General features: G+C 46.1%; 1 protein-coding gene across 1 annotated transcript in view; it reads left to right on the forward strand.

Annotated features, from left to right (window-relative positions):
• The first annotated feature begins 2,121 nt into the window (after window positions 1-2,121).
• ELOVL3 (ELOVL fatty acid elongase 3) overlaps window positions 2,122-26,677 on the forward strand; it is a 44,027-nt gene continuing 19,471 nt past the window's right edge. Inside the window, exon 1 of the mRNA XM_055352804.2 lies at window positions 2,122-3,488. The gene's annotated coding sequence lies outside the window, so the exon portion shown is untranslated. The remainder of the gene's footprint in view (window positions 3,489-26,677) is intronic.

Consider the following 26,677-nt stretch of genomic DNA (forward strand, 5'->3'; position numbering starts at 1 on the left):
CCCATTGTCTTGGGGATTAACATTCGGGTCCTCATTACTCATGCAAATTTCTGCAGCCAGCTTGAATTTCTCCTCAGAAAATGGGATTTTTTTTCTATCACATTGTCAGGCTGCACATTTTCCAAGCTTTTATGCCCTGTTTCCCTTTTAAAACTGAATGCCGGCTGGGCACGGTGGCTCACGCCTGTAATCCCAGCACTTTGGGAGGCTGAGGTGGGCAGATCACGAGGTCAGGAGATCGAGACCATCCTGGCTAACACAGTGAAACCCTGTCTCTACTAAAAAATACAAAAAATTAGCCAGGCGTGGTGGTGGGCGCCTGTGGTCCCAGCTACTCGGGAGGCTGAGGCAGGAGAATGGTGTGAACCCAGGAGGTGGAGCTTGCAGTGAGCTGAGATTGTGCTACTGCACTCCAGCCTGGGCAACAGAGCGAGACTCCGTCTCAAAAAAAAAAAAAAACAAAACCAAAACTGAATGTCTTTAACAGCACCCAAGTCACCTCTTGAATGCTTTGCTACTTAGACATTTCTTCCACCGGATACCCTAAATCATCTCTCTCAAGTTCAAAGTTCCATAAATCTCTAGGGCAGGGGCAAAATGCTGCCAGTCTCTTTGCTAAAACATATCAAGAGTCACCTTTGCTCCAGTTCCCAACAAGTTCCTCATCTCCATCTGAGACCACCTCAGTCTGGACCTTATTGTTCATATCACTATCAACTTTTTTTTTTTTTTTTTGAGACGGAGTTTCGCTCTTGTTGCCCATGCTGGAATGCAATGGTGTGATCTTGGCTCACCACAACCTCCACCTCCTAGGTAAGTGATTCTTCTGCCTCAGCCTCCTGGGTAGCTGAGATTACAGGCATGCGCCACCACGCCTGGCTAATTTTGTATTTTTAGTAGAGAAGGGGTTTCTCCATGTTGGTCAGGCTGGTCTTGAACTCCCGATGTCAGGTCATCTGCCCGCCTCGGCCCCCCAAAGTGTTGGGATTACAGGTGTGAGCCACCATGCCTGGCCCATTATCAGCATTTTTGTCAAAGCCATTCAACAAGTCTCTAGGAAGTTCCAATCTTTTCCACATTTTTCTCTCTTCTTCTGAGCCCTCTAAATAGTTTCAGCCTCTCCCTGTTACCCAGTTCTGAAGTTGCTTCCACATTTTCAGGTATCTTTTTCAGCAACACTCCACTCCTGGTACTAATTTACTGTATTAGTCCATTTTCATGCTGCTGATAAAGACATACCTGAGGCTGGGCAATTTACAAAAGAAAGAAGTTTAATGGGCTTACAGTTCCACATGGCTGGGAGGCCGCACAATCACAGTAGAAAGACAAGGAGGAGCAAGTTACAACTTAACGTGGATGGCAATAGGCAAAGAGAACTTGTGCTGAGAAACTCCCATTTTTAAAACCATTAGATCTTTTGAGACCCATTCACTATCACCAGAACAGCACAGGAAAGACCCACCCCCATGATTCAGTCATCTCCCACTGGGTCCCTCCCACATCTTATTGGAGCTACAAGATGAGATCTGGGTGGGGACACAGAGCCAAACATATCACTGCATGTTCTCACTTATAAGTGGGAGGTAAATGATGAGAACACATTGGCACAAAGAGGGGAACAACAGACACTGGAGCCTACTGCAGGGTGGAAGATGGGAGGAGAGAGAGGATCAGAAAAAATAACTAATACTAGACTTTATACTTGGGTGAAGAAATAATCTGTACAACAAACCGCTGTGACAAGTACAAATTTGCTTATATAACAAACCTGCACATGTACCCCTGAACTTAAAAGGTAAAAAACAAACAAATGAAATCAACCCAATAGTTCCAGAGACTATTGTTTTGGATAAACATAAAAATTTATCTTTCTGGTCTTAAAGCTTGAAACCTATATTTGCTTTATTTGAGTTCCTTCGTTAGTAAATGACCTTCAGGCTTCTCCCCCGCAAAAAAAAAAGTATCAATGAACTGAAACTCACCAGATCACTACATCCAGACAATGAGACTTTGGACCCCTCATTCATCATGATTACTTCCTTGGCCCTCCCTACTTCCTGTTTTCTTACACATTACATTTCTTCCCCGCTGTATAAAACCCTTGTTTTAGTTGATCAGGGAGATGGATTTGAGGTTTTGAGCTCCCATCTCCTCAGCTGCAGCACCCGATTAAAGCCTTCTTCCTTGGCAATACTTGTCATCTCAGTCATTGGCTTTCTGTGCAGTGAGCTGTATGACCTAGACTGAACCCCTGATGTTTCAGTAACATATTTTGGTTCCCTGACTGGGAACATGTTGCTTGTGGCTCAGCTGCCATGGGTGGAGTCTCAGAAGCCCTCTTACGCAGCTGCCTGACAAATTTTATTTTATTTTATTATTTTATTTTATTTCCTTTGAGATGGAGTCTCACACTGTCACCCAGGCTGTAGTGCAGTGGCACAATCTTGGCTCACTGCAACCTCTGCCTCCCAGTGCTGTAGGAGTCAGAAGAAATCACTTGGGCAGATAGCAAGGGTATGGGAATCCTCAGTAAGGCTTTTTTTTTTCTTTTTTTAATGAAAAGCTGCCCCAAATCATTTTCTAACAAAGAGCAGCCTGAAACCTGGGAGTTTGCAAGGGTGAATGCCAGCAGGAACTAAGGAGTAGACATGTTCAAGATAGCGACTTCATCTTCCCTTCTCTGCCAGTCATGTGTACTGTAAGGAGCAGACCAGATGGTGTCAATCACCTCGCCTCTACTAAAAATATAAAAATTAGCTGGGCGTGGTAGTGGGCGCCTATAGTCCCAGCTGCTCAGGCGGCTGAGGCAGGAGAATTGCTTGAACCGGGGAGTCAGAAGTTGCAGCGAGCTGAGATCGCGCCATTGCACTCCAGCCTGGATAACGAGAGCAAAACTCTGTCTCAAAAAAAAAAAAAAAAAACAGATGGTGTCTTTCAACTGGAAAGGCGATTTGCGTAACAAGATTAGGGTGGGGCAACCAGCCTTTCCTGAGCACTATGTAAACGTCATACCTGATCAAACCAATCTGTGAGCCCTATGTAAATCAAGACACATTAAAACAGTCCACACTAAATCAGACACTGCCTCCTCAAACTGGTGTCTTCACTACCAGCCAGTCCTTTCCATTCGGAGACCTCTTCTTCTATAGAGGAAGCTATTTCTCTTTTCTCTTCTTCCTATTAAACCTCTGCTCCTAAACCCCTTGTGTATGTCTGTGTCCTAAATTTTCCTGGCCCGTGACAATGACAAATATATACCCAAGGGCATACACCCCAGACAATGTAGCCACTTCACCAGGTTCAAGTTATTCTCCTGCATCAGCCTCCCCAGTAGCTGGACTACAGGCATGCACCATGCCCATCTATTGACCAATATCAGCTGGAAGTGAGTTTCAGTTTCTCTCTGGCCCCACCATGGTCAGCCCCAACCATCCTCCTGATTGCCTTGGAAGAATAGCCTTTGAAATTGGACATCTGCATCCAGATAGGTGAGTATCCTTTGTGGGCCCAGACAGCAGGATTTGCTCCTCTCAATTTGGGAAATTTTTAAAAGAATTTTCATTTGCAGGTTGAACAAGCCCAACTGACTGAGGGAGGGAAACACCCTGACTGTTTTGATGTGGACACTCTTGGGGGCTAGTTTATAATTGTGTGTTGTGTCTGGGCAAGTGAGTGCCTTGTGTGTGTACCAGGCAGGCAGCAGGATCAGTTCTTCTCAATTTGGGAAATTTCCTAAGGAATTTTTGTTTGCATTTGATCAAGCCCAACAAATGAAGAGAGGAAGCACCCTGACTGTTTGAGTTTGGACACTCTTGGGGCTTGTTTTTTGCTGCAGCAGTTGGATTGTGTTTTGGTGATCATTTGTGTGTGTTTTATATAGTCATGAGAAGTTAGAATTTGGTAAACTGATATGCATTTGCAATACTGTTTGGCCCCAGTGTTGTTTGGAATCTGGAATTTGCTGTTTGGAATCTGGAGTTTGCTGCTGAATGGGAAAGTGGGATGGAGTTGTGTGTATCCAGGCTTTTGTGCTGCTGTTCTAAGCAAGGTTGGGCCTGGCAGGTATGTGATGTTCTCCTTTGTTGCTGTTTGACCCCAATGTTCTTTGGAGTCTGAGGAGGTTTGGCCTTTAAAAATCAAACTGCCATGGAAACTACTATACCCAAAATTTTGATTCACAGCCTTCACTGAATTACCTACTGGGACAAAGTGTAACCATGTAAAACCAGTAAGCTTGTATTGCTATCTCATAGCTATAGTTCCAAGGTAAAAGCTATTGGATCTTTGTTTATGTGTGTATATTCATGTTTAGATGTGTTTATTTGTATGTACACTTATTGGTATATGTTGTGTCTACCAAATTGGCTTATAAGTAAAAGAGCACTCATAAATTAAATAAGTCAAAGCAATTTTCAAGTTCATGTGAGTTAAGTAAATTTTTTCGAAACCAGCTGGCTTTAAAATTATTGGTAAAATGAAAATAGAAATGTCTTCAAAATTGTGAGCATACATTTTTGTCTGAATTTTATATTTGTCTCTGGTAGATATTTTGAGGTTTCAGGGTTTGGCATAGAAGGTTATAAAATTATAAACCCAGCCAAAACAAATGATCTTCATGAACATTTTTTGAAAAGTAGTATTACGGGATCACTGGATGTCAATTTTTCTGGCCAGAAACCTCTGTGGCCAGTGGTGCTTTTGCCTGAGTTCTTGTCCTGCGTTCAGGAAGAATGAGGTACTCAGGCAAGTGAACCAGACAAAGAGGAGCTTTATTTAGTATTAGAGCAGCTCAGGGGAGACCCACAGTGGGTAGCTCCTTTCTGTTACTTGTTGTCCCAACGTCTGCTGCTCTCAGCAGAGAGGAGGCCCTGGAGAGGACAGCACCTGTCTGCTACTGGTCATCTTGACGTATGCTGCCCTCAGCAGAGAGGAGGCCCTGGAGAGGATGGCTCGTCTCTGAAGCTGGTCCACGCAATGTCTCTTCTGGTCTCTGAAGCTCTTAGCAGAGAGGGTAGCTCCTTTCTGCCAGCTGGTCATCCCATTGTCTCTAGCTATCAGCAGGGGGAATAGCTCCTCTCTGCATTTGGTCCTCTTGTTGTCTCCCCATCCTCTGCCCTGCTGTGGCTGAGCCCAGGGCTTTTATGTGGCTCAGGGGGAAGGGAGTGTGTGCTGATTGGTCCACAGGAAAAAGCACCATGAGTTCCTCCTCCAATCAGTAGGAATGGCAGCCTGGCCCCCACACTTCAGGCCTGTCCTGGCATGAAGGTGGGGCTTCACTGGGGACTTGCCCCCTTCCACCCAGGAGCCTGTCTGCCTTCCACAGCCATCCATAGTGCCCAGGCTGCTGGCACCAAGAGGCACCTGCAGGCCAGCACCAGTCACTCTCAGCCCCTCTCAACTTCCCTTCCTGCACTCCTCAGTGCCCAAAGTCCAGAGGAGGGCAAGGCAGCAGGGGACTGGCGTGTCAGCACTGCCCTGAGCTTGCACACACCTGGCAGCACTGTGACAGCCCCTGGACTTGGCCCCAAGCCTGCTCCAAGATCAGAGTGGGCACTGGGAGCAGGGAAAGGCCAAACAGCAGGAGCAGGCACCTCTGAGCCTACAAGGGCAAGGAAGGGGCCTTTTCAGGCCCCCCAAGAGTGCAGGGATGCCTGGGTGTCAGCAGCCCCAATTTGGGCAGCTGCAGCACCCCACAGCAGGGTGGGGTTCCTGCCTGCTCTGTGGAACTGGAGGCCTGTATCTGCAGCTGTGGACCAAGTTGCTGAGCTGCACCCAGGAAGGGATGGATCCTGCCTGCTCCTGGCCCCAACAAGAGCACAGGGAGGCTCAGATCTGCAGCGAACACCTGTAGTCCCAGGTACTCAGGAGACTGAGGCAGGAGAATTGCTTGAACCTAGGAGGCAGAGATTGCAGTGAGCTGAGATTGTGTTACTGTGCTCTAGTCTGGGCAACAAAGCAAGACTCTGTCTCAAAAAAAAATAAGACTTTTGTCAACCACAATCGATGTTTTGCTTTGATTCTTCTCAAAAAGTGACTTACAATCAGCTACAGTCCAGGGCTTGCTTCTTTGGAGGAGTTCATGAAAAGGACTTTTGATTTGCAGGTTTCTGATAACTTTGGGGTTTGTGCCACTGAATTAGAGAGAAAACTTCCAGGACTGTAATTGAAAAGCTGGTGTGTTCATAAAGATTGCTAACTCAATATGAAACAGAGCAAGAGTTGATTGCATGAATTGAAACTGAAACTGAAATAGTTTTTATGGCTTTTTGTTTGAAATATTGCTGATTCTTTTTGTTTGTTTGTTTGTTTGTTTGAGACGGAGTTTCCCTCTTGTTGCTCAGGCTGGAGTGCAGTGGCGGATCTTGGCTCACTGCAACCTCTGCCTCCCAGGTTCAAGTGATTCTCCTGCCTCAGCCTCCTGAGTAGCTGGCATTTCAGGCATGCATCACCATGCCCAGCTAATTTTGTATTTTTAGTAGAGATGGGGTTTCTCTATGTTGGTCAGGCTGGTCTTGAACTCCTGACCTCAGGTGGTCCACCCACCTCAGCCTCCCAAACTGCTGGGATTACAGGTGTGAGTGACCACGCCCAACTATATTGCTGATTCTTTTTGTTTTTTCAGAGTCTGAATAATTTTTCCTTTTGAGCTGTTTATAGCCTTTAAGCATACTTTAAGTGTATTAAGTGGAGTATACTTTTTGTTTTTTTTGAGATGGAGTCTCGCTCTGTTGCCCAGGCTGGAGTGCAATGGTATGATCTTGACTCACTGCAACCTCCACCTCCTGGGTTCAAGCAATTATCCTGCCTCAGCCTCCTGAGTAGTTCGGATTACAGGTGTGCACCACCACTCCCAGCTAATTTTTGTATTTTTAGTATAGATGGGGTTTTGCCATGTTGGCAAGGCTGGTCTTGAACTCCTGACTTCAGGTGATCTGCTTGCCTTAGCCTTCCAAAGTGCTAGCCACTGCACCCAGCCAAAGTGCAGTGTACTTTTTTATTTTTTTGAGATGGAGTCTCACTCTGTTGCCCAGGCTAGAGTGCAGTGGTGTGATCTTGGCTCACTGCAACCTCCGCCTCCTGGACCCAAGTGATTCTCCTGCCCCAGCCTCCTGAGTAGCTGGGATTACAGGCGTGCGCCACCATGTCTGGCTAATTTTTGTATTTTTAGTGGAGACAGGGTTTCACCATGTTGGCCAGGCTGGTCTCAAACTCCTGACCGCAAGTGATCCACCAGCCTCAGCCTCCCAAAGTGCTGGGATTACAGACGTGAGCCATCGCACACAGCTGAGTATACTTTTGTAAACAGAATTTGAGTCATATATCTCTCTCTGCCTAATTTCTCCAAAATTTGTAAACTATTTGTGAATATTATTAATTCATGGCAATGTATATGTTTGCATATACTTAATAACAACATATTTTCAGCCAGGCGCGGTGGCTCACTCCTGTAATCCCAGCACTCTGGGAGGCCGAGGTGGGCAAATCACGAGGTCAGGAGGTCGAGACCATCCTGGCCAACACGGTGAAACCCCATCTCTACTAAAAACACAAAAAATTAGCTGGGCGTGGTGGTGGGCGCCTGTAGTCCCACCTACTCGCAAGGCTGAGGCAGGAGAATGACGTGAACCCAGGAGGCAGAGCTTGCAGTGAGCCAAGATTGTGCCACTGCACTCCAGCCTGGGCAACAGAGCGAGTGTCCATCCCAAAAAAAAAAAAAAAAAACAAAAAACAAAAAACCAACAACATATTTTCTTTTGTAACAGGGCACAATTGAAGGAACTTGTTTTATTATCATTATTATTATTATTATTATTGTTATTATTTTGAGACAGAGCCTTGCTCTGTCACCCAGGCTGGAGTGCAGTGGCATGATCTTGGCTCACTGCAAGCTCCACCTCCTGGGTTCACGCCATTCTCCTGCCTTAGCCTCCCGAATAGCTGGAACCACAGGTGCCCACCACCACGCCCGGCTATTTTTTTTTTTTTTTTTATTTTTAGGAGAGAAGGGTTTCACCATGTTAGCCAGGATGGTCTCGATCTCCTGACCTCATGATCCACCCACCTCGGCCTCTCAAAGTGCTGGGATTACAGGCGTGAGCCACCGCACCTGGCCAGGAACTGGTTATTTTCTCAGGGCTTTGACTGAAATGGTCTTGTGAGATGTTCCAGCAAAGCTGATTTGGGAGAGTCTATATGGACAATGATTCTTGCTGCACTGTGTGTGGGTAATCGGGTCGATTATATGGGACTGCAGCTTATTTTGCAGGTAGATTGGTCCTGCTGTGATTTGTCTTTGGTGGAAGCAGTGGACTGTAGAAATATCATGTATCAGAAGAAACTCTACATTAGATTAACCTTTGATCCCTGGATGGCTACATGGTCACCCATGGCATGGAGCTGCCTATGACACCCCTCCTCATTATGAAGCAGCCAGAAAGATAGACAACCAGATTCCTCATGATTGAGGAACTGATCAATAGAAAGGGGGCACTGAAACCAACCCAATAGTCCCATAGACTGTTCTTTTGGATAAACATAGAAATTGACCTTTCTGATCTTAAAGCTTGAAACTTACATTTGTTCTACTTGAGTTCCTTCCTCAGGAAAGGACCCTTAGGCCTTTAAAAAAAAAAAAAAGTAAACTGAAACTCATCAGATCATTACATTTGGATAGACTTTGGACCCCTCATTCATCGCGATTGCTTTCTTACCCTTCTCTAGTTTCTGTTTGCTTACACATTGTTACATTTCTTCCCTGCTATATAAACCCTTTGTTTTAGTCAGTCAGGGAGATGGATTTGAGGCTGAGCTCCCATATCCTGGGCTGCAGCACCCGATTAAAGCCTTCTTTCTTGGCAATACTTGTCATCTCAGTCATTGGCTTTCAGTGTGGCGAGCAGCAGGACCTGGACTGAACCCCTGGTGTTTTGGTAACACAAAAAGAAGATGGCTGACTGGAGGCATCTTGCACTTGCCTCCTCCACAAAGAAGAACCAAAATAGCGAATAGATAATAATACTTTGAATCAAGCATCTAAGGGAGACCACTGGAACTCAACAGGGAAGTGACAGGAAACACCTGAGGCACAGGAGGAGAGGGAAGAGAGACAGCCAGCTCTGCAGGCCAGGATTGGCTGGGAGGCCAGGGAGTTTCCCCAGTGTGGGAAAGTGTAAATGAGAGATCCCTAGTGATCCACATTCCCACCTGAAACCCAAGACGTGGGAGAACCTCGTGATCCTTGCAGGCCCTGAGAATAGTGTAGGAGCTGCCTGGAGACTGTGTGACGTCAGTGCTCTAGAGAGGGAGCTCACACTGGGTCCCACACCCCTCCTCCATGACCTCTAAGCAGCTGCAGCATGGGGCCATTTTTAGAGCTAAGCACCTATCAGACTGCATTCTGTCCTGGGGCCCAACAGCCCTTGCATCTCCACATCTCTGGAGCCCCACTGACATCCACCTGTGTCCACCTGGAGGGCTGAAGCAGCAGACGTGGTTGGACCCAGTAGAGGTTCCCTCTAATGTGGTTGCTCTAGCACACAGTATCTTGCACCCTAGGGAACAGGTAGTATAGCACACCAGGGAAGCTGCCCCTGGGGCAAACAGAGCCAAAGCACAAAGTCCCTAGAGCCTGAGGGAGATGGGTTAATGGACACAAACATACAGTTAAATAGAAGGAATAAGTTCCAATATTCCACAGCAGAGTAGGGTGACTATAATTTGCAACAATATATTGTCTATTTCAAAATAGCTAGAAGAGAGGACTTTAAAGGTTCCCAATACATAGAAATGATAAATACTTGAAGTGATTGTGAGAAACCCTCACCTGTCCAAAATCAAAGAATGGACTCAGAGACACGAAATGCAGCAGAAGTGAGACTTAATGGTGGTCTTGCAAGATCAGGTGTCCGGTAGGCAGGCATACCCGGGGCAGTTACAACAGGTAATTTATCTCCTAGCACGCAAGGCCTTCCCCCAGCTCCTCGTTGGTCGAGTACTATGGGGTTACAATCTTCCCGGACATCGCCTAAGTTTCATTATCCCCTTATAAGGTTATACCCCAGTCCCCTTCCTCACTTAAGTTTCAATTTCCCAATAATGAAACTTTCTTCCCTTTTATGGGCTGACCCCTCCTCTACATTCTGTTCTCTTATCGTGACTTTCTAGGTGCATGAGTCGTTCGGTTTGTCACATCTGCAGGCTGGCTGCCAGTACACAGATTTATCATGCCTTGAAAATAGACCATTTAAAATATTATCTCACAAATTCCCTCCTCTTTTCTATTTACTTTCCTCAGTCTCATTTTTATCTAAACCCTTTTGGTCCTGAAATTGCTCTAGAAGTCATTTACTTTCTTCCTCATAGGAGAGTGAGTTTAATTTGGTTTCTAATAGTAGTAGGTTATTTTTCTGGTAAATCATGGGCATTTGTTTATTAATAGCTGTTTCAGGCCGGGTGCGGTGGCTCATGCCTGTAATCCCAGCACTTTGGGAGGCTGAGGCAGGCGGATCACTTGAGGTCAGGCCAACATAACAGCACCCCATCTCTACTAAAAATACAAAAATCAGCCTGGCATGGTGGTGCACACCTGTAATCATAGCTACTCCAGAGGCTGAGGCAGGAGAATTGCTTGAACCCGAGAGGCAGAGGTTGCAGTGAGCTGAGATCATGCTACTGCACTCCAGCCTGGGCGATAGAAGGAGACTCCAAAAAAAAAAAAAAAAAAAAAAAAGAAAAGAAAAAATAGATGTTTCAGGTAATCTCTGTGCTAGTCCCCTCACACAAAGGATAATACAACATCCCACTGCTAAGACTCCTGGTACAATTATGAGAGATGTAAGGATTGAAGCTACCATGTACCATGCCTTTCCTTTTTTTTTTTTTTTTTTTTGAGATGGAGTTTCACTGTAGCCCAGGCTGGAGTGCAGTGGTGCAAACTCAGCTCACTGCAATCTCTGCCTCCCGGGTTCAAGCGATTCTCCTGCCTCAGTCTTCCAAGTACCTGGGTCTACAGGCACACACCACCATGCCTGGCTAATTTTTGTATTTTTAATAGAGACAGAGTTTCATCATATTGGCCAGGCTGGTCTCGAACTTCTGAAATTATGATCCGCCCCACTCGGCCTCCCAAAGTGCTGGGATTATAGGCGTGAGCCACCGTGCCCGGCCACCTTTCCATTTTTTTTTTTTTTGAGACAGAGTCTCACTCAGTCGCCCAGGCTGAAGTGCAATGACGCGATCTTGGCTCACTGCAAGCTCTGCCTCCCGGGTTCAAGCCATTCTCCTCCTGAGTAGCTCCTCCTCTCCTCAGCCTCCCGAGTAGCTGGGACTACAGGCACCTGCCACCACGCCCTGCTAATTTTTTTGTATTTTTAGTATAGACGGGGTTTCACCATGTTAGGCAGGATGGTCTCGATCTCCTGACCTCGTGATCCACCCGCCTCGGCCTCCCAAAGTGCTGGGATTACAGGTGTGAGCCACCGGGCCTGGCCCACCTTTCCATTTTTTAAACCATCTTTCTAGCCAGTCTATAAATGGGTCATCAATCCTAGCATTTTTTGCCAGTTTGTTGGCTAGGGTTGTTAGCCCTTGTAATGCCTTTGTGATAGTTCTATCTGGGGCAGTATTATTGGGAATGAAAGTACAACATTTTCCACCTAGCATAACACATACACCTCCTTTTTCTGCTAATATCATATCTAATGCAAACCTGTTTTCCTAGGCTGGTGGCATCTAACTGGCTAGCCACCCCCTTGAGGGCATCTTGAGTATAATGAATGTCTGTTGATTATAATAGATGTAATTAATCCAATCTACTTTTTTGTTAATAGTTGACCAGCAGAAGAGTGCTGACTCAAACCCCACAGCTGTTTGGTTTTGGGCCTTGAATTAATTAGGCACCCCCCTGGGGGCTCACTGTGTCAATGTAGATATTGGGATTAAAGGAATTTGTTAAATGTCTCCGGTTTTGGTGGCCATGTGAATTTTCAGGTATCTTATGGAATGCCAGGGTAAAGGGAACAGCCAGTTGGACTAAAGCACAAGTACCGGTCCAATTGGACCATAACAGGTTATGGAGGTTCCTCTTCCCACAGTACCACCAGACATCAGCCCAGGGTATATGTAGAACTGAGTAATTGCCATTGCCTGACTCACCAGTGACGTTTAGGATGTGGGTACAAGTCAAGAGTTCTCCCATGGACTTATTGAACTCAGCCTCCTGCCTGGAGAGACAAGAGGAGTGGTTCCTACTCCCTATAGAGAATGAGGGGATTGCTGTGGGATCCGACCTCTGCAATGCAGGGAAGAGCAATGACAGACTCTTACAAGTCTCATCTCCCCATGCATTCTTGTCCTGGTATAGAGCCAACATGCAATGCATTCCTTCAGGATTGGTATCCCATCCTAGGGGAAACGGAACCACCTGTGCTTGTGGTCACCCTGCAGCACACATGTAGCAGTTACTCTTGTTGAGGGCTTGTACCAAAAATTTGACCTATTTGACCCAGGCATTCACATCTGCTTACCCTGTCTCAATTTCTTTCGCCTTTTCCCCCCTTCTTTCCTTCCTTCCTTCCTTCCTTCTGTCCTTCCTTTTTCTTTCTTTTCTTTCCTTCTTTCCTTTCTTTTTTTTGAGATAGAGTCTCGCTCTGTTGCCCAGGCTGGAGTGCAGTGGCACAATCACGGCTCACTGCAACCTCCGCCTCCCAGGTTCAAGCTATCCTCCTGCCTCAGCCCCACTAGTAGCTGGGATTACAGGCACATGCCACCATGCCCAGCTAATTTTTCTATTTTTAATAGGGACGGGTTTTCGCCATGTTGGCCAGGCTGGTCTCAAACTCCGGGCCTCAGGTGATCCACCCGCCTTGGCCTCCCAAAGTGCTGGGATTACAGGTGTGAGCCACCACACATGGCCCCCCGTCTCAATTTCTAAGGTTTGCCTTAAATCCTTCAATTATTTCTATTCTTTTAGGATTATTGTTGGGTGAACTAGAGTGTTTGTTGGGGTCTGGAGTTGGAGTGGTCCCAGGCAAATGAGAGGTTGAGTTCTCGACTAACTTGAGGATAAATCGACCTAAAGGATCCCTCCCTATAATATCTGCCCCTAACCCATATACTCAAGATGCTACCTCTGGCTTTTGGTTTAAAATGACTGCGTTGTCAATAAAGATGAGTATAGCATTACATTGTAGATTCTGACAATTACTTGGTGGGGAGCCCTTGGACAGTTGTATTTTATTATTTAGGGCCCTCCAAGATGGGGTTACCCATCCCATATTGACAGTCCAACCCTGGTATTTGGTGGTCCAGCAAACATCATCCCAGCTAGGTCAGGGACTTGCCCTACGGTAGCCTTTGTCTGGTTCAGGGCAGAGATATACTTATCTGCCTGTGAAAGCTGCCTCTGGTTTTCTAAACTTCTACAGGATAAAATTTGGCAGGCATCAAACTATAGTTTTGGGTGCTATTGTTCTAGTCACATTAATCACCAATTTGATCGGGTAGGAAGGGGTCTCCTGCCAATTTCCATTTCGACCTTCCACCCTTTGTATAGTAAGCCATCCCAACCACATTAATTTCCAAAAGTAGGGCCTTCCCATGGTCTTCTTTGTAAGTTTTTTTTCAGAGTCAACTTTAAAGATTTCTCGGGTAACTGATACACTTTCCACTGGTCTTTCTTCCTCCCTTCTGGGGTTTCTTTTACCAGCCTCTTGACTCATGTATAGTGAGTCCACCCCCATTCAGCTTTTCATACAGCTGTGTTGGTGGTCAGGAGCACTTGATAGGGAACTTCCCAGCTGGGTTGGAGCATATCTTCTTTCCAAGTCTTAATCAGCACCAAGTCATTGGATTGGAAGTGGTGAACTGTGAACTCAAGAGGCAGGGTTTGAGTTAGAAGTCCTTTTAACCTAAGGGATGACAAGGTGGAGTATATGGCCAGTATATAATTTCTTAAGAATTGGTCCTTGGTTTTCATAGTAGGAAGATCTGTAGCCCTGCCCAAATATTGGAGTCGGTATAATAACTCATATGGGGACAGTCCCAAGTCTGTTTTTGGGGGCTGTCCTTACCCTAAGGAGTGCTACTGGAAGACATTTGGTCCAAGGAATTTTAGTTTAGTTTAGTTTTTTTTTTTTGTTTTTGAGATGGAGTCTCACTCTGTCACCAAGGCTGGAGTGCATTGGCGCTATCTCGGCTCACTGCAAGCTCCGCCTCCTGGGTTCATGCCATACTCCTGCCTCAGTCTCCCAAGTAGCTGGGACTACAGGCGCCCACCACCACGCCCGGCTAATTTTTTGTATTTTTTAGTAGAGATAGGGTTTCACCGTGTTAGCCAGAATGGTCTCAATCTCCTGACCTTGTGATCCACCTGCCTCGGCTTCCCAAGGTGCTGGGATTACAGGCATGAGCCACCGTGCCCGGCCGAATTTTAGTTTTTAAGATTAGTTTGATAATATGCTTTTTGAGAGTTTGATTCATTCTTTCTACGTTTCCAGAGGAAGGGGGATGCCAAAGGGTGTGATAATCCCATGTAATTTGTAAGCCTTCTGTAATTCCCCTTAATACCCTTGAGGTAAAATGGCTCCCATTGTCTGAATCAGTATTTTCTACCAAGCCAAATCGGGGTATAATCTGCTCTAAGATTATTTTGATCACATTCGTGGCAGTGGCTGTTGGAAGGGGAAAGGCTTCCACCCTGCTGAAAAGGTAATCTGCTATCACCAGCAAATACTTTAGTTTTCCTACTTCAGGCATTTCTGTGAAATCTACTTGAATGCTCTGGAATGGTCTCAGTCTGGGAGGTCTTCTTCCTGTGGCCTGTTTTCTAATTACCTTTTTGTTTGTCCTTTGACAAGTTACACAACTTCCACATATTTTTTTAGTGAGGGTGTGGATCCAGTTATTCCTAAGTATTCCATCACACAGAGCCTGGGGTTCCCAATGACTCCCTTTGCGTAATATAGACATTAGTTCTTTCATCAGGGGTTTACTTATCATTTCTCTCCCATCAGGAAGTACCCATTTCCCATCTTTAGTTCGAGTGACCCTCTATCCTGTCTAGTTCTTCTTTCTTCTCTCTGGTAAGCTCGGGTCTTCATACTACCTTAGGGATGTCTGGGATCAGGCTAAATAGTCTAATTTCTTTCTCCAGGGAGGCTTGCTTAGCAGTTTCATCTGCAAGCCTGTTTTCTGCAGCTTCTATAGTGTTTCCTTTCTGATGACCATTTATTTTTATTTTTATTTTTATTTATTTATTTATTTATTTATTTATTTATTTTTGAGATGGAGTCTCTCTCTTGTCTCCCAGGCTGAAGTGCAATGGCATGATCTCAGCTCACTGCAACCTCCACCTCCCAGGTTCAAGTGATTCTCCTGCCTCAGTCTCCTGAGTAGCTGGGATTACAGACACCTGCCACCAAGCCTGGCTAATTTTTGTATTTTTAGTAGAGACAGAGTTTTGCCATGTTGGCCAGGCTGGTCTCGAACTCCTGACCTCAGGTGATCCACCCACCTCGGCCTCCCAAAGTACTGGGATTACAGGTGTGAGCCACCACGCCCAGCCTGTCTGATGACCATTTATATGAACTATGGTTACTTCTGCTGGAAGAAGGAGGTTTCTAAAACCTGTCTGACCAGTTCCCCAAGTACCAATTCTTTTCCCTTGCTATTTATTAGGCCCTGCTCTGTCCAGATTTTTCCAAAACTGTGTACCACCCCATAGGCATATTTAGAATCAGTATATATAGCGCCTTCTTGGCCTTCAAGGAGCTTTATGGCCTGGTTAAGAGCATATAATTCACAAGTTTGGGCTGACCAGCCATTAGGTAATCTACCTTCCTCACATAAGGAGTGTTTATTTTTATTAATGACAGCATGACTGTTATGTTTCTTGGCATCTATCACTCTGGATGACACATCCACAAACAGGCTTATCCTACCATGTAGTGGAGCTTCTCTAAGGTCTGGGCTAACTTTGATTTGGTATTCTATGATATCTAAGGCAGTTATGGACTGATGCCTGTTTGTTCTTTTCTCCTTTCCATAAGAAACTGGCTGGATTCAGGCAAGTATCTGTTGTTATGACCAATTCATCTTTTTCTAGTAACATGGCTTCATATTTTAGAATCCAAGAATCCATTAACCATCTCTTGGCTTTTTGATTTAATATATTCCTGACCCGATGTGGGATGTTCACTGTTAGGGCCCCAGCAAAGGTTAACTTTTGACTCTCGTCTGCCAGCAGGGCTGTGGCAGCTACTACTTGCACACATTTGGGCCATCCTCAAGAGACAGGATTGAGAAGCTTGGAGACAAAAGCAACAGGTTGCCTCTTCCCTCCCCAGGTTTGAGTGAGTACCCCAAGAGCCACACCCTGGTCTACTGTTACAAATAGATGGAATGGTTTCTCTAAAGATGGGAGGGCCAGGACCGGGGCTGTAAGGAGGGCCTGCTTTAGCTCTTTTGTGTCTGGAATTGGTGGGTTCTTGATCTCACTGACTTCAAGAATGAAGCCGCAGACCCTTGCGGTGAGTGTTATAGTTCTTAAAGCCAGCGTGCCTGGAGTTTGTTCCTTCTGATGTTCGGATGTGTTTGGAGTTTCTTCCTTCTGGTGGGTTCGTGGTCTCGCTGGCTCAGGAGTGAAGCTGCAGACCTTCACGGTGAGTGTTACAGTTCACAAAGGCAGTGCGGACCCAAAGAGTGAGCAGCAGCAAGATTTATTGCAAAGAGCAAAAGAACAAAGCTTCCACAGCGTGAAAGGGGACCCGAGCAGGTTGCCACTGCTGGCTCCGGCAGCCTGCTTTTATTCCCTTATCTGGTCCCACCTACATCCTGCTGATTGGTCCATTTTGACAGGGTGCTGATTGGTGTGTTTACAATCCCTGAGCTAGACACAGAAGTTCTCCAAGTCCCCACAGAGCACTGATTGGTGCATTTACAAACCTTGAGCTAGACACAGGGTGCTGACTGGTGTGTTTACAAACCTTGAGCTAGACACAGAGTGCTATTGGTGTATTTACAATCCCTTAGCTAGACATAAAGATTCTCCAAGTCCCCACCAGATTAGCTAGACACAGGGTGCTGATTGGTGTGCTTACAAACCTTGAGCTAGACACAGAGTCCTGATTGGTGTGTTTACAATCCCTTAGCTAGACATAAAGATTCTCCAAGTCCCCACCAGATTAGCTAGACACAGGGTGCTGATTGGCGCATTTACAATCCTCTAGCTAGACATAAAAGTTCTCCAAGTCCCCACCAGATTAGGTAGACACCGAGCACTGATTGGTGCATTTACAAACCTTTAGCTAGACACAGAGTGCTGATTCGTGCATTTACAATCCTTTAGCTAGATGTAAAAGTTCTCCAAGTCCCCACCAGATTAGCTAGATACAGAGTGCTAATTGGTGCATCCACGAACTCTGAGCCAGACACAGAGTGCTGATTGGTGCATATACAATCCTCCTGCTAGACATAAAAGTTCTCCAAGTCCCCACCCGACTCAGGAGCCCAGCTGGCTTTGCCTAGTGGATCCCTCGCCAGGGCAGCGGGTGCACGCCTGCATTCCTCAGCCCTTGGGCGGTCAATGGGACCAGGCACTGCGGAGCAGGGGGTGGCACCTGTCGGGGAGGCTCAGGCCATGCGGGAGCCTACTGCAGGGTGGGGGCTCGGGCATGGCAGGCTGCCAGTCCCGAGCCCTGCCCTGCGGGGAGGTGGCTGAGGCCCAGAGAGAATTTGAGCATGGCACAGGCGGGCCAGCAGTGCTGGGGGACCCGGCGCCCCCTCCGCAGCTGCTGGCCCAGGTGCTAAGCCCCTCACTGCCTGGGGCTGGCGGCGCTGGCCGGCCGCACCGAGTGCGGGGCCTGCCAAGCCTGTGCCCACCTGGAACTCGCCCTGGCCCGTGAGTGCCACATGCAGCCCCGGTTCCCGCCCACGTCTCTCCCTCCACACCTCCCTGCAAGCAGAGGGAGCTGGCTTCGGCCTCGGCCAGCCCAGAGAGGGGCTCCCATAGTGCAGCTGCAGGCTGAAGGGCTCCTCAAGCACGACCAGTGAGGCCGAGGAGGTGCAGAGAGCCAGCGAGGGCTGCCAGCATGCTGTCACCTCTCACTTTCACTGCCTGAATTTCCTCTGGGGACTACTGCAAGGGATCAGGTTCCTCTTCTTGTGACTTGAGATACAGGATCTTTGTCTTTTGAGCACATGAGTCAATCCATAACCTCCAGTAGCCAGTTAAACCTAAAAATTTTCAGAGTTCTTTCTTTGTCTTAGGCAGAGGCCCACTATTCCTGGTATTCTTTCTGGGTTTATTCTCCACCTCCCTTCATTAATCAGGTGTCCTAAATATTTAACTTATTTTTCTACAAACTGCAATTTGTTCTTAGAGATTTGCAACCCCCTTTCTCCTAGGGAATTAAGCAAGCTTATGGTGGTTTCTGATACTTTGGTCTTCCTCTCCCTAGAAATTAAAAGATCATCTACATATTGTAATAACTGGGTTCCCCTGGAAGGTTGGAATTCCTTCAGGACTTTTTCTAAGATTTGATCAAATAAGTTTGAGGCATCTGTGAAGCCTTGTGGCAGCACAGTCCAGCAGTACTGTTGTTTTCTCCCAGTTACGGGATTTTCCCATTCAAAGGCAAAGAGATCCCTCCTCCTAAAGTCTAGGGGACATCTTTTCTTTCCTGCTCCTCTGTTAGGAGGCCCATCATTACTTTTATTTGTCCTTCCTCTATTCCTAATCCTAAACCCAATCTCACAATCAGGTCTCAACTCAGGAGGTTAGTTGCCTGCTTCAGGAACATGTAAGAGTGACCCCTCTGTTTGTTCTGGTCCTAATCTAATTAACATTTTCTTGAATATCAGAACCTGAAATCCCTCCCCTTTTACCCCTAATACTGTCAATTCTTCCTTAGAGTCCTGTACCCCTTGGTTGATTAATTAGGAAGGAGAGAGACAGCCCAGTATCAAGCAAAAATGTTACTTCTTCCCCATCGGGTCCCACCCTCAAATTCATCAAGAGTTCCTGGTGGGACCTACTTACAAGGAACCCCTGACTCCCTAATCTTCATCAAAAGTCATACAGTGGATTACTTCTCTTCGTTTTTCCATTCTGGACATTCTCTTTTAAAATGTCCTGGTTTTCCACACTTGTAACATCCACTTACAGTCTTAGGAGTTTTTCCTTGTATTTCTCTTCTGTCTTTTTGCTGAAACCTAGTATTTTCTTGTCTCCTCTGAGAGGGGTCTTGATCTGACTTCTTCCTGACTACCTCCTCTGCAGTGGAAACCATTATTTTCGCTTTTTGTTTCTGTTTCTCCTCTTCCCTTCTCACAAAGATCTTTTTGAGCTTCCCTCAGTAATTCCTCAATTGATTTTTCATTCCAACCATCAATCTTTTGTAATTGTTTTGTAATGTCAGGCTAGCTCTTAGTTACAAAGTTAACATTCAAAAGGCCTTGCCCTACTGGGGCCTCCAGATCTAATCCAGAGTATTTTCTCATCTGATCTCTGAGCCTCTGCAGGAATGCAGAGGGAGTTTCCTCTTTTTCTTGTTGAATCTTTGAGACATTTGAGACATTTTGTGTCCTAGAAGTGAATTATTTGATCCCTTTAATTATTAGTTCCCTGAGGTCCTGCATTTGGTCCCTGGGATCATTATTATCCCATTCGGGATTGACATTTGGAAATTTTTTGTTTGGCTGGCAAGACTCCTTTCCTCGGAGGATGTTGCCTCTTCCAGATGGTCATTGCCACCCTCCTAATCATTCCCCTTTCTTCTCCTGTGAATAAAATATTCATGATAGACATTATTTCAGTCGAGGTATAAAAGCTGGTCCTAGGAATTGGTACAACTGGTCTGCTAAATGAAGGGGATCCTCTAGGAGTGGTTTCATTACCTTCTTGAAATTCCTAACTTCAGTACTTGTAAGAGGAGCGTTTACAAAGCCAATCTCTTTCCATCCTGTGGGAACTTCCCTAAGAGGGAACATGCTAGATGTTTGCTGTTTGGAGGGGATAGGGAAGTTCTCAATATCTCTTTTACGTTATTCTAATTCTTTTCTTAAATTTGGATAAGGATCTAAAGGAGCAGTTGGTTCAGCTCCCCCATGGTCTCCAGGTCTTTCTTTCTCTAACTCTCCTGCTGCCCCTTGATCTCCCTGTCCCCTATTTTGTGAGACATATGGAGGGGGCACCCATGATAGGGGGTCCCAGGGCTTTTCACTGGGCAAGGGCTTTTTACTAGGCTCTTTTTCTTCTTCTTTGAGGGGGGAACATGGGGGCTAATTCCTTGATCCCACAGACAGCATAACCTATCTTCTCCTGTGCAGATGGGGTTTTATCATTCACATAGAGAATTAAAGCTTGGCACACCCAATCCTCATCTGAGCCAACCTTAGGCCAAAAGACTGAAGGCTTATGAATGGGGTCTTTGGGTCAGGTAAAACAGCAATACTTTATCAACTTCTGCTTTTCCTTGTCCCTGGCTGCAGGGTTGTCCCTCCAAACCTGCAACATTCATTCACCCCAAAGGACTATCTGGGGGAATGTCAGAGGGAGTCTCTTTGGCTCCCTCTTTCCTTTGTCCCTAGGCCTAGAATTTCTGTTTCCCATTTTTGGCCAGTCTCTGTGTCTGGGCCTTTCCCTATGTACTCAACCCTCCTACTGGAGGTTTCTTGCACACCCTGAGAATCGCTTCATCTGTCTCCTGCCGATTCCCTCGCAGGAGAATGGAACTGTGGATTGGGACTCCGTGCTTGCTTCGTATCTAGGGTATGTCTCAGTCACACACACTCAACCTCCAAAAATGCCCAACCACCAAGGTGGTACTTACAGTCTGGTTTTCCTACCTTGGCTCATGCACAAGGTTGCCTGGTTGCCAAAGTGTCTGCTTTTCTCCCTATGTCACCTCTGCTGCCTGCTGAATAACAATCTCAGGTTTGTCTATGGCCTATGTGGGAAGCTGGGACACCTGCACAGAGCGGGCCACCTAAAATTGGGTGAGATGTGTCTCCCCTCTTGGCTGGAGTCCCATTCCATGCAGGCACAGAGATCCTGGATGAGCCCCCAAGTTTGTGAGAAACCCTCACCTGTCCAAAATCAAATAATGGACTCAGAGACAGGAAGTGCAGCAGAAGCAAGACTTTTAATGGCAATCTTGCAAGATCAGATGTCTGGTAGGCAGGCACACCTGGGGCAGTTACAGCAGGTAATTTATCTCCTAGCATGCAAGTCTTTCCCCCAGTTCCTTACTGGTTGAGTACTACAGGGTTACAATCTTCCCAGACGTCACCTAAGTTTCATTGTCCCCTTATAAGGTTATACTCTGGTCCCCTTCCCTGCTTATGTTTCAACTTCCCAATAATGAAACTTTCTCCCCTTTTATGGGCTGACCCTTCTTCTACATCTTGTTCTCTTATGATGATTTTCTAGGTGCATGAGCCATTCAGTTTGTCACATCTGCAGGGTGGCTGCTAGTACATAGATTTATCATGCCTTGAAAATGAACCATTTAAATGTTTTTTCACAATGGTATATACCCTAAATGCCCTGACTTGATCATTACATATGCAATGCATATAACAAAATACCACATGCACCCCATAAAAATGTACAAATATTATATATCAATAAAAAATTAAAAAAAAAGAAAAAGGGAGAAAGATGTTGAATCTACAACCACACTTTACAATCTAAGGAAGTAGAAAAAGAAAAACAAATGGTAGCAGAAAGAAAAATGAAGACTAGAGCAGAGATAAATGAAATAAGAAATAGAGAAAACAATAGAGAGAATCAATAAAACCAAAAGTTGTTTCTTTGAAAAGATCAACAAAAGGCTGGGCTCGATGGCTCACGCCTGTAATCCCAGCACTTTGAGAGGCTGAGGTGGGCGGATCACGAGGTCAAGAGATTGAGACCATCCTAGCCAATATGGTGAAACCCCATCTCCACTAAAAATACAAAAATTAGCTGGGCATGGTGGTGTGTGCCTGTAGTCCCAGCTTCTTGGGAGGCTGAGGCAGGAGAATCACTTGAACCCGGGAGGTGGAGGTTGCAGTGAGCCAAGATAGTGCCACTGCACTCCAGCCTGGCGACAGAGAGGGACTCTGTCTCAAAAAAAAAAAAAAAAAAAAGTTCAACAAAATTAACAAACCTTAGGCCAGATGCAGTGGCTTACACCTGTAATCCCAGCACTTTGGGAGGCCAAGGCAGGCAGATCACCTGAACTCAGGAGTTTGATAACAGCCTGATCAACATGGTGAAACCCTGTCTCTACTAAAAATATAAAAATTAGCTGGGCATGGTGGTGCATGTCTGTAATCTCAGCTACTCAGGAGGCTGAGGCAGGAGAATCACTTGAACCCGGGAGGTGGAGGTTACAGTGAGCTAAGATTGTGCCATTGACTCCACCCTGGGCAACAAGAGTGAAACTCTATCTAAAAAAATAAAAATAAAAATAAAATAAAATTAGTGGTGGTCCACACCTGTAATCCCAGATACTCAAGAGGCTGAGGTGGGAGGATCGCTTGAGCCTGGCTGGTTGAGGCTGCAGTGAGCTGTGCCACTGCACTACAGCCAGGGTGACAGAGTGAGACCTTGTCTCAAAAAAAAAAAAGAAAAAAAGGCCAGGCGTGGTGGCTCATGCCTGTAATCCCAGCACTTTGGGAGGCCAAGCTGGGTGGATCACCTGAGGTCAGGAGTTCGAGATCAGCCTGGCCAACATGGTGAAACCCCGTTTCTACTAAAAATACAAAAATTAGCCAGGTGTGGTGGCAGGTGCCTGTAATCCCAGCTACTTGGGAAGCCTGAGGCAGGAGAATCACTTGAACCCAGAGGTGGAGGCTGCACTGAGCTGAGATCACGCGATTGCACTCCAGCCTGGGCAACAAGAGTGAAACTCCGTCTCAAAAAAAAAAAGAAATGCCTAGAATAGGCAAATTAATACAGACAGAAAGTGGATGAGAGCTTACCAGGAGCCAGAGGGAAGGTGCAATGGTTAGTTGTTGCCTCACAAGTACAGAGTTTCTGTTTGGGGTGATGAAAAAGTTTTGGAACTAGTCAGTAGTGATGGTTGTACATTATGAATGTAATTAATGCCACTTAAGAATGGTTAATGTGCACATGTACCCTAAAACTTAAAATATAATTAAAACAAACAAACAAACAAAAGAATGGTTAAAATGGGCCAGGCATGGTGGCTCATGCTTGTAGTCCCAGCACTTTGGGAGGCTGAGGCAAGTGGATTACGAGGTCAGGAGATCGAGACCATCCTGGCTAACATGGTGAAACCCCATCTCTACTAAAAATACAAAAAAAGTTAGCTGGGCGTGGTGGTGGGTGCCTGTAGTCCCAGCTACTCGAGAGGCTGAGGCAGGAGAATGGCGTGAACCTGGGAGGCAGAGGTTGCATTAAGCCGAGATCGCGCCGCTGCACTCCAGCCTGGGTGACGGTGCGAGGCTCCGTCTCAAAAAAAAAAAAAAAAAAAAAATGGTTAAAATGGCAAATTTTATGTTATACATATTTCATCACACAAAACAAAGACACTCTGGCAGCTGTAAAGAAACAAGACTAGCCGGGCACGGTGGCTCACACCTGTAATCCCAGCACTTTGGGAGGCCAAGGCAGGTGGATCACGAGTTCAGGAGATTGAGACCATCCTGGCTAACACGGTGAAATCCCGTCTCTACTAAAAATACAAAAAATTAGCCGGGCGTGGTGGCGGGCGCCTGTTGTCCCAGCTACTCAGGAGGCTGAGGCAGGAGAATGGCGTTAACCCGGGAGGTGGAGCTTGCATTGAGCCGAGATCGCACCACTGCACTCCAGTCTGGGCGACAGAGCGAGACTCCGTCTCAAAAAAAAAAAGAAAAGAAACAAGACTGTAGGTTAAGGTTAATTAAGTAATCCAGGCTAAAGATCATCTTCTGTTTGTCCTTCCAGGTGCACACTGCCCTCTTCCTTGCTTTGTGCTCCAGGATGCTGACCTGTGTTGACTGATTAGCAGATTCTTAGGCCCTCTGGCTTCTGGTTGAATTTGACCAATGTGGAGCACTGGCAAGTTATCCGAGAGTGAGAGGAAAGTGACAGCAGGGTAGTCCCCTGGCTCCCAATCTTCAGGTTGCTGTGGGCTGCTGTATCCCTTGACCAAAGATCACAGCTCCTGTCAGGCAGCCTTCTCCACAAAGCTCTGTCTCTGTATTGTATTAATAGTAATGGCTTGGCTGGGCGCGGTGGCTCATGCCTGTAATCCCTGCACTTTGGGAGGCCGAGGTGGGTGGATCATCTGAAGTCAGGAGTTTGAGACCAGCTGGCCAACATGATGAAACTCCGTCTCTACTAAAAATACAAAAAAAATTAGCCAGGCCTGGTGGCCGGCACCTGTAATCCCAGCTACTCGGGAGGCTGGGGCAGAAGGGTCGCTTGAACCCGGGAGGCAGAAGTTGCAGTGAGCCAAGATCATGCCACTGTACTCCAGCCTGGGTGACAAGAGCGAAAATCTGTCTCAGAAAATAATAATAATAATAATAAAATAGTAATGGCTCCCTCCGCCATTCCTCCTAGGGGAAAAATGGCCCCAACTAGTCTAAGGCAGGGGGTAGACAGCACGGTCCATTTGTGTGTTTTCCTTTGTGTGTTTTCCTACATGAGTTTATTAGTTTAATAATTCCTTTATTAAGCTTTCATCAAATTACCCAGTTTGACTGTGCTGTCTATTTCCTGCCTTAGACTAGGATGGAGAGAGAGCACTAAATCTATGTGGAGGTAGAGCCTTGAGGTTTTGGTAGGTTGGATGGTTTGGCAAACTTGGCCCCTGGCTCTCAGAAAAGTTCTCATAAACTTGGGGAGACAAGACACATAGCTTAGAAAAAACACAAGATTCACACTCATAGCAAGTAATCATAGTGAAGTCCAGTATAGGCTCAATTTGCAAAGTGGCTGATAGCAGGTACTTAATGCACTAATTCATCTGTTTTCGTATGTTGGGGACAGAATTGACTCTTCTTCAAGTAGGAGAGAGGTTGGAAGTGTTTGGCTAGTTTCCACAGAAGACTCAGAATACTCAAGTGTCCCGAGAAACAGTGGAAATAGAGGTTCTTGGAAATGATCCCAGAAAACAGGTCTAATCAATTGGGTGAAGTGTCAGGATCCAGACAGTGACTTATAATGGCTCAACCTCCAAACCAGTGATCCTGAGATAAATGGGAACACCCAGCTGTGGATGTGTGCTGACCTCAGGGTTTTTGAAGCAATACCCTGTTACATCCATCAGCTGTCCTCCTGAGCCTGTTCCCTCCCTGAAGCCATGTATGGAGCAAAAAGAGTATATTTCTCCATTACAGGCCCTGCCTCACTTATCTCCTCCATACTACTTCCCCACTTTCCTTGTTTTCCCCAAAGGCCTCTCTCCCACTCTGGCTCTCCCAGCTACACATATCAAACCTACATCTCTGCCAGGAGGCAGGGTGTCTGTGGTAGAGGAGTGACCCACACATTTGGGATTTTCCCGGGTCACACTGGAAACCCTGGATTCCTGCCTGGTTTATTTCCCTTGGATTCAATCCATAAAACCCTGATTGGTGTGTAACTCCCATAACATGATCCTTATCTCTTGGGCCCACGACCCATCATCTGAGGCCTGCCAGCTGTTTCAGCCCAGGCTTTCATGCCAAGCTCTCGAATAGATGTGGCCAGTAAAATACAGTCTCCTTTTTTTTTTTTTTTATTTAAAGGCAAAACTCAATAAATGTTAGCTATTATTATTATTACTAGATTTAAAAAGTACCAATATGCTCATATAATAAATATGAGCTGGGCATGGTGGCTCACGCCTGTAATCCCAGCACTTTGGGAGGCCGAGGCAGGCGGATCACCTGGTCGGGAGTTCGAGACCAGCCTGACCAACATGGAGAAACCCCATCTCTACTAAAAACTGGGCATGGTGGTGCATGCATGTAGTCCCAGCTACTCGGGAGGCTGAGACAGGAGAATCGCTTGAACCTGGGAGGCGTAAGTTGCAGTGAGCTGAGATCGCACCATTGCACTCCAGCCTGGGTGAAAAGAGTGAAACTCTGTCTCAAAAGTAAATAAATAAGTATGACCCACTTCACCAAATTTGAGTCTAAAAGAATGGTCACATTTCTCCTCTCTCTTTTTTTTGAGACGGAGTCTCGCTGTGTCACCCAGGCTGGAATACAGTGGTGTAGTCTCGGCTCACTGCAACCTCTGCCTCTTAGGTTCAAACGATTCTCCTGCCTCAGCCTCCTGAGTAGCTGGGATTACAGGCATGCACCACCACGCTCAGCTAATTTTTTGTATTTTTAGTAGAAATGGGTTTTCAGCATGTTGGTCAAGCTGGTCTTGAACTCCTGACCTGATGATCTGCCTGCCTTGGCCTCCCAAAGTGCTGGGATTACAGGCGTGAGCCACTGCACCTGACCTCTCTCTTTTTAAAAAATTCAAAGTTCAGTTTATTTTTATACCTGTTTTACTTTATTTTATTTATTCCTTACATAAGTAATATGTGCACCCAGAAAAATTCTAAGAAAGTCAAAAGGCCTGCCACTTTTCCCAACCCCCAAGTTTCCCTCTCCACAGATGCCCCTCTTACCAACTTCTTCCATGGACTTGAAGAGAGTCTATGCAATTACAGACACTGATATGTTTTTCCTTGTACAAATACAAGTT

Source organism: Gorilla gorilla, chromosome 8, assembly GCF_029281585.2.
Source record: "Gorilla gorilla gorilla isolate KB3781 chromosome 8, NHGRI_mGorGor1-v2.1_pri, whole genome shotgun sequence".
Taxonomy (NCBI): Eukaryota; Metazoa; Chordata; class Mammalia; order Primates; family Hominidae; genus Gorilla; species Gorilla gorilla.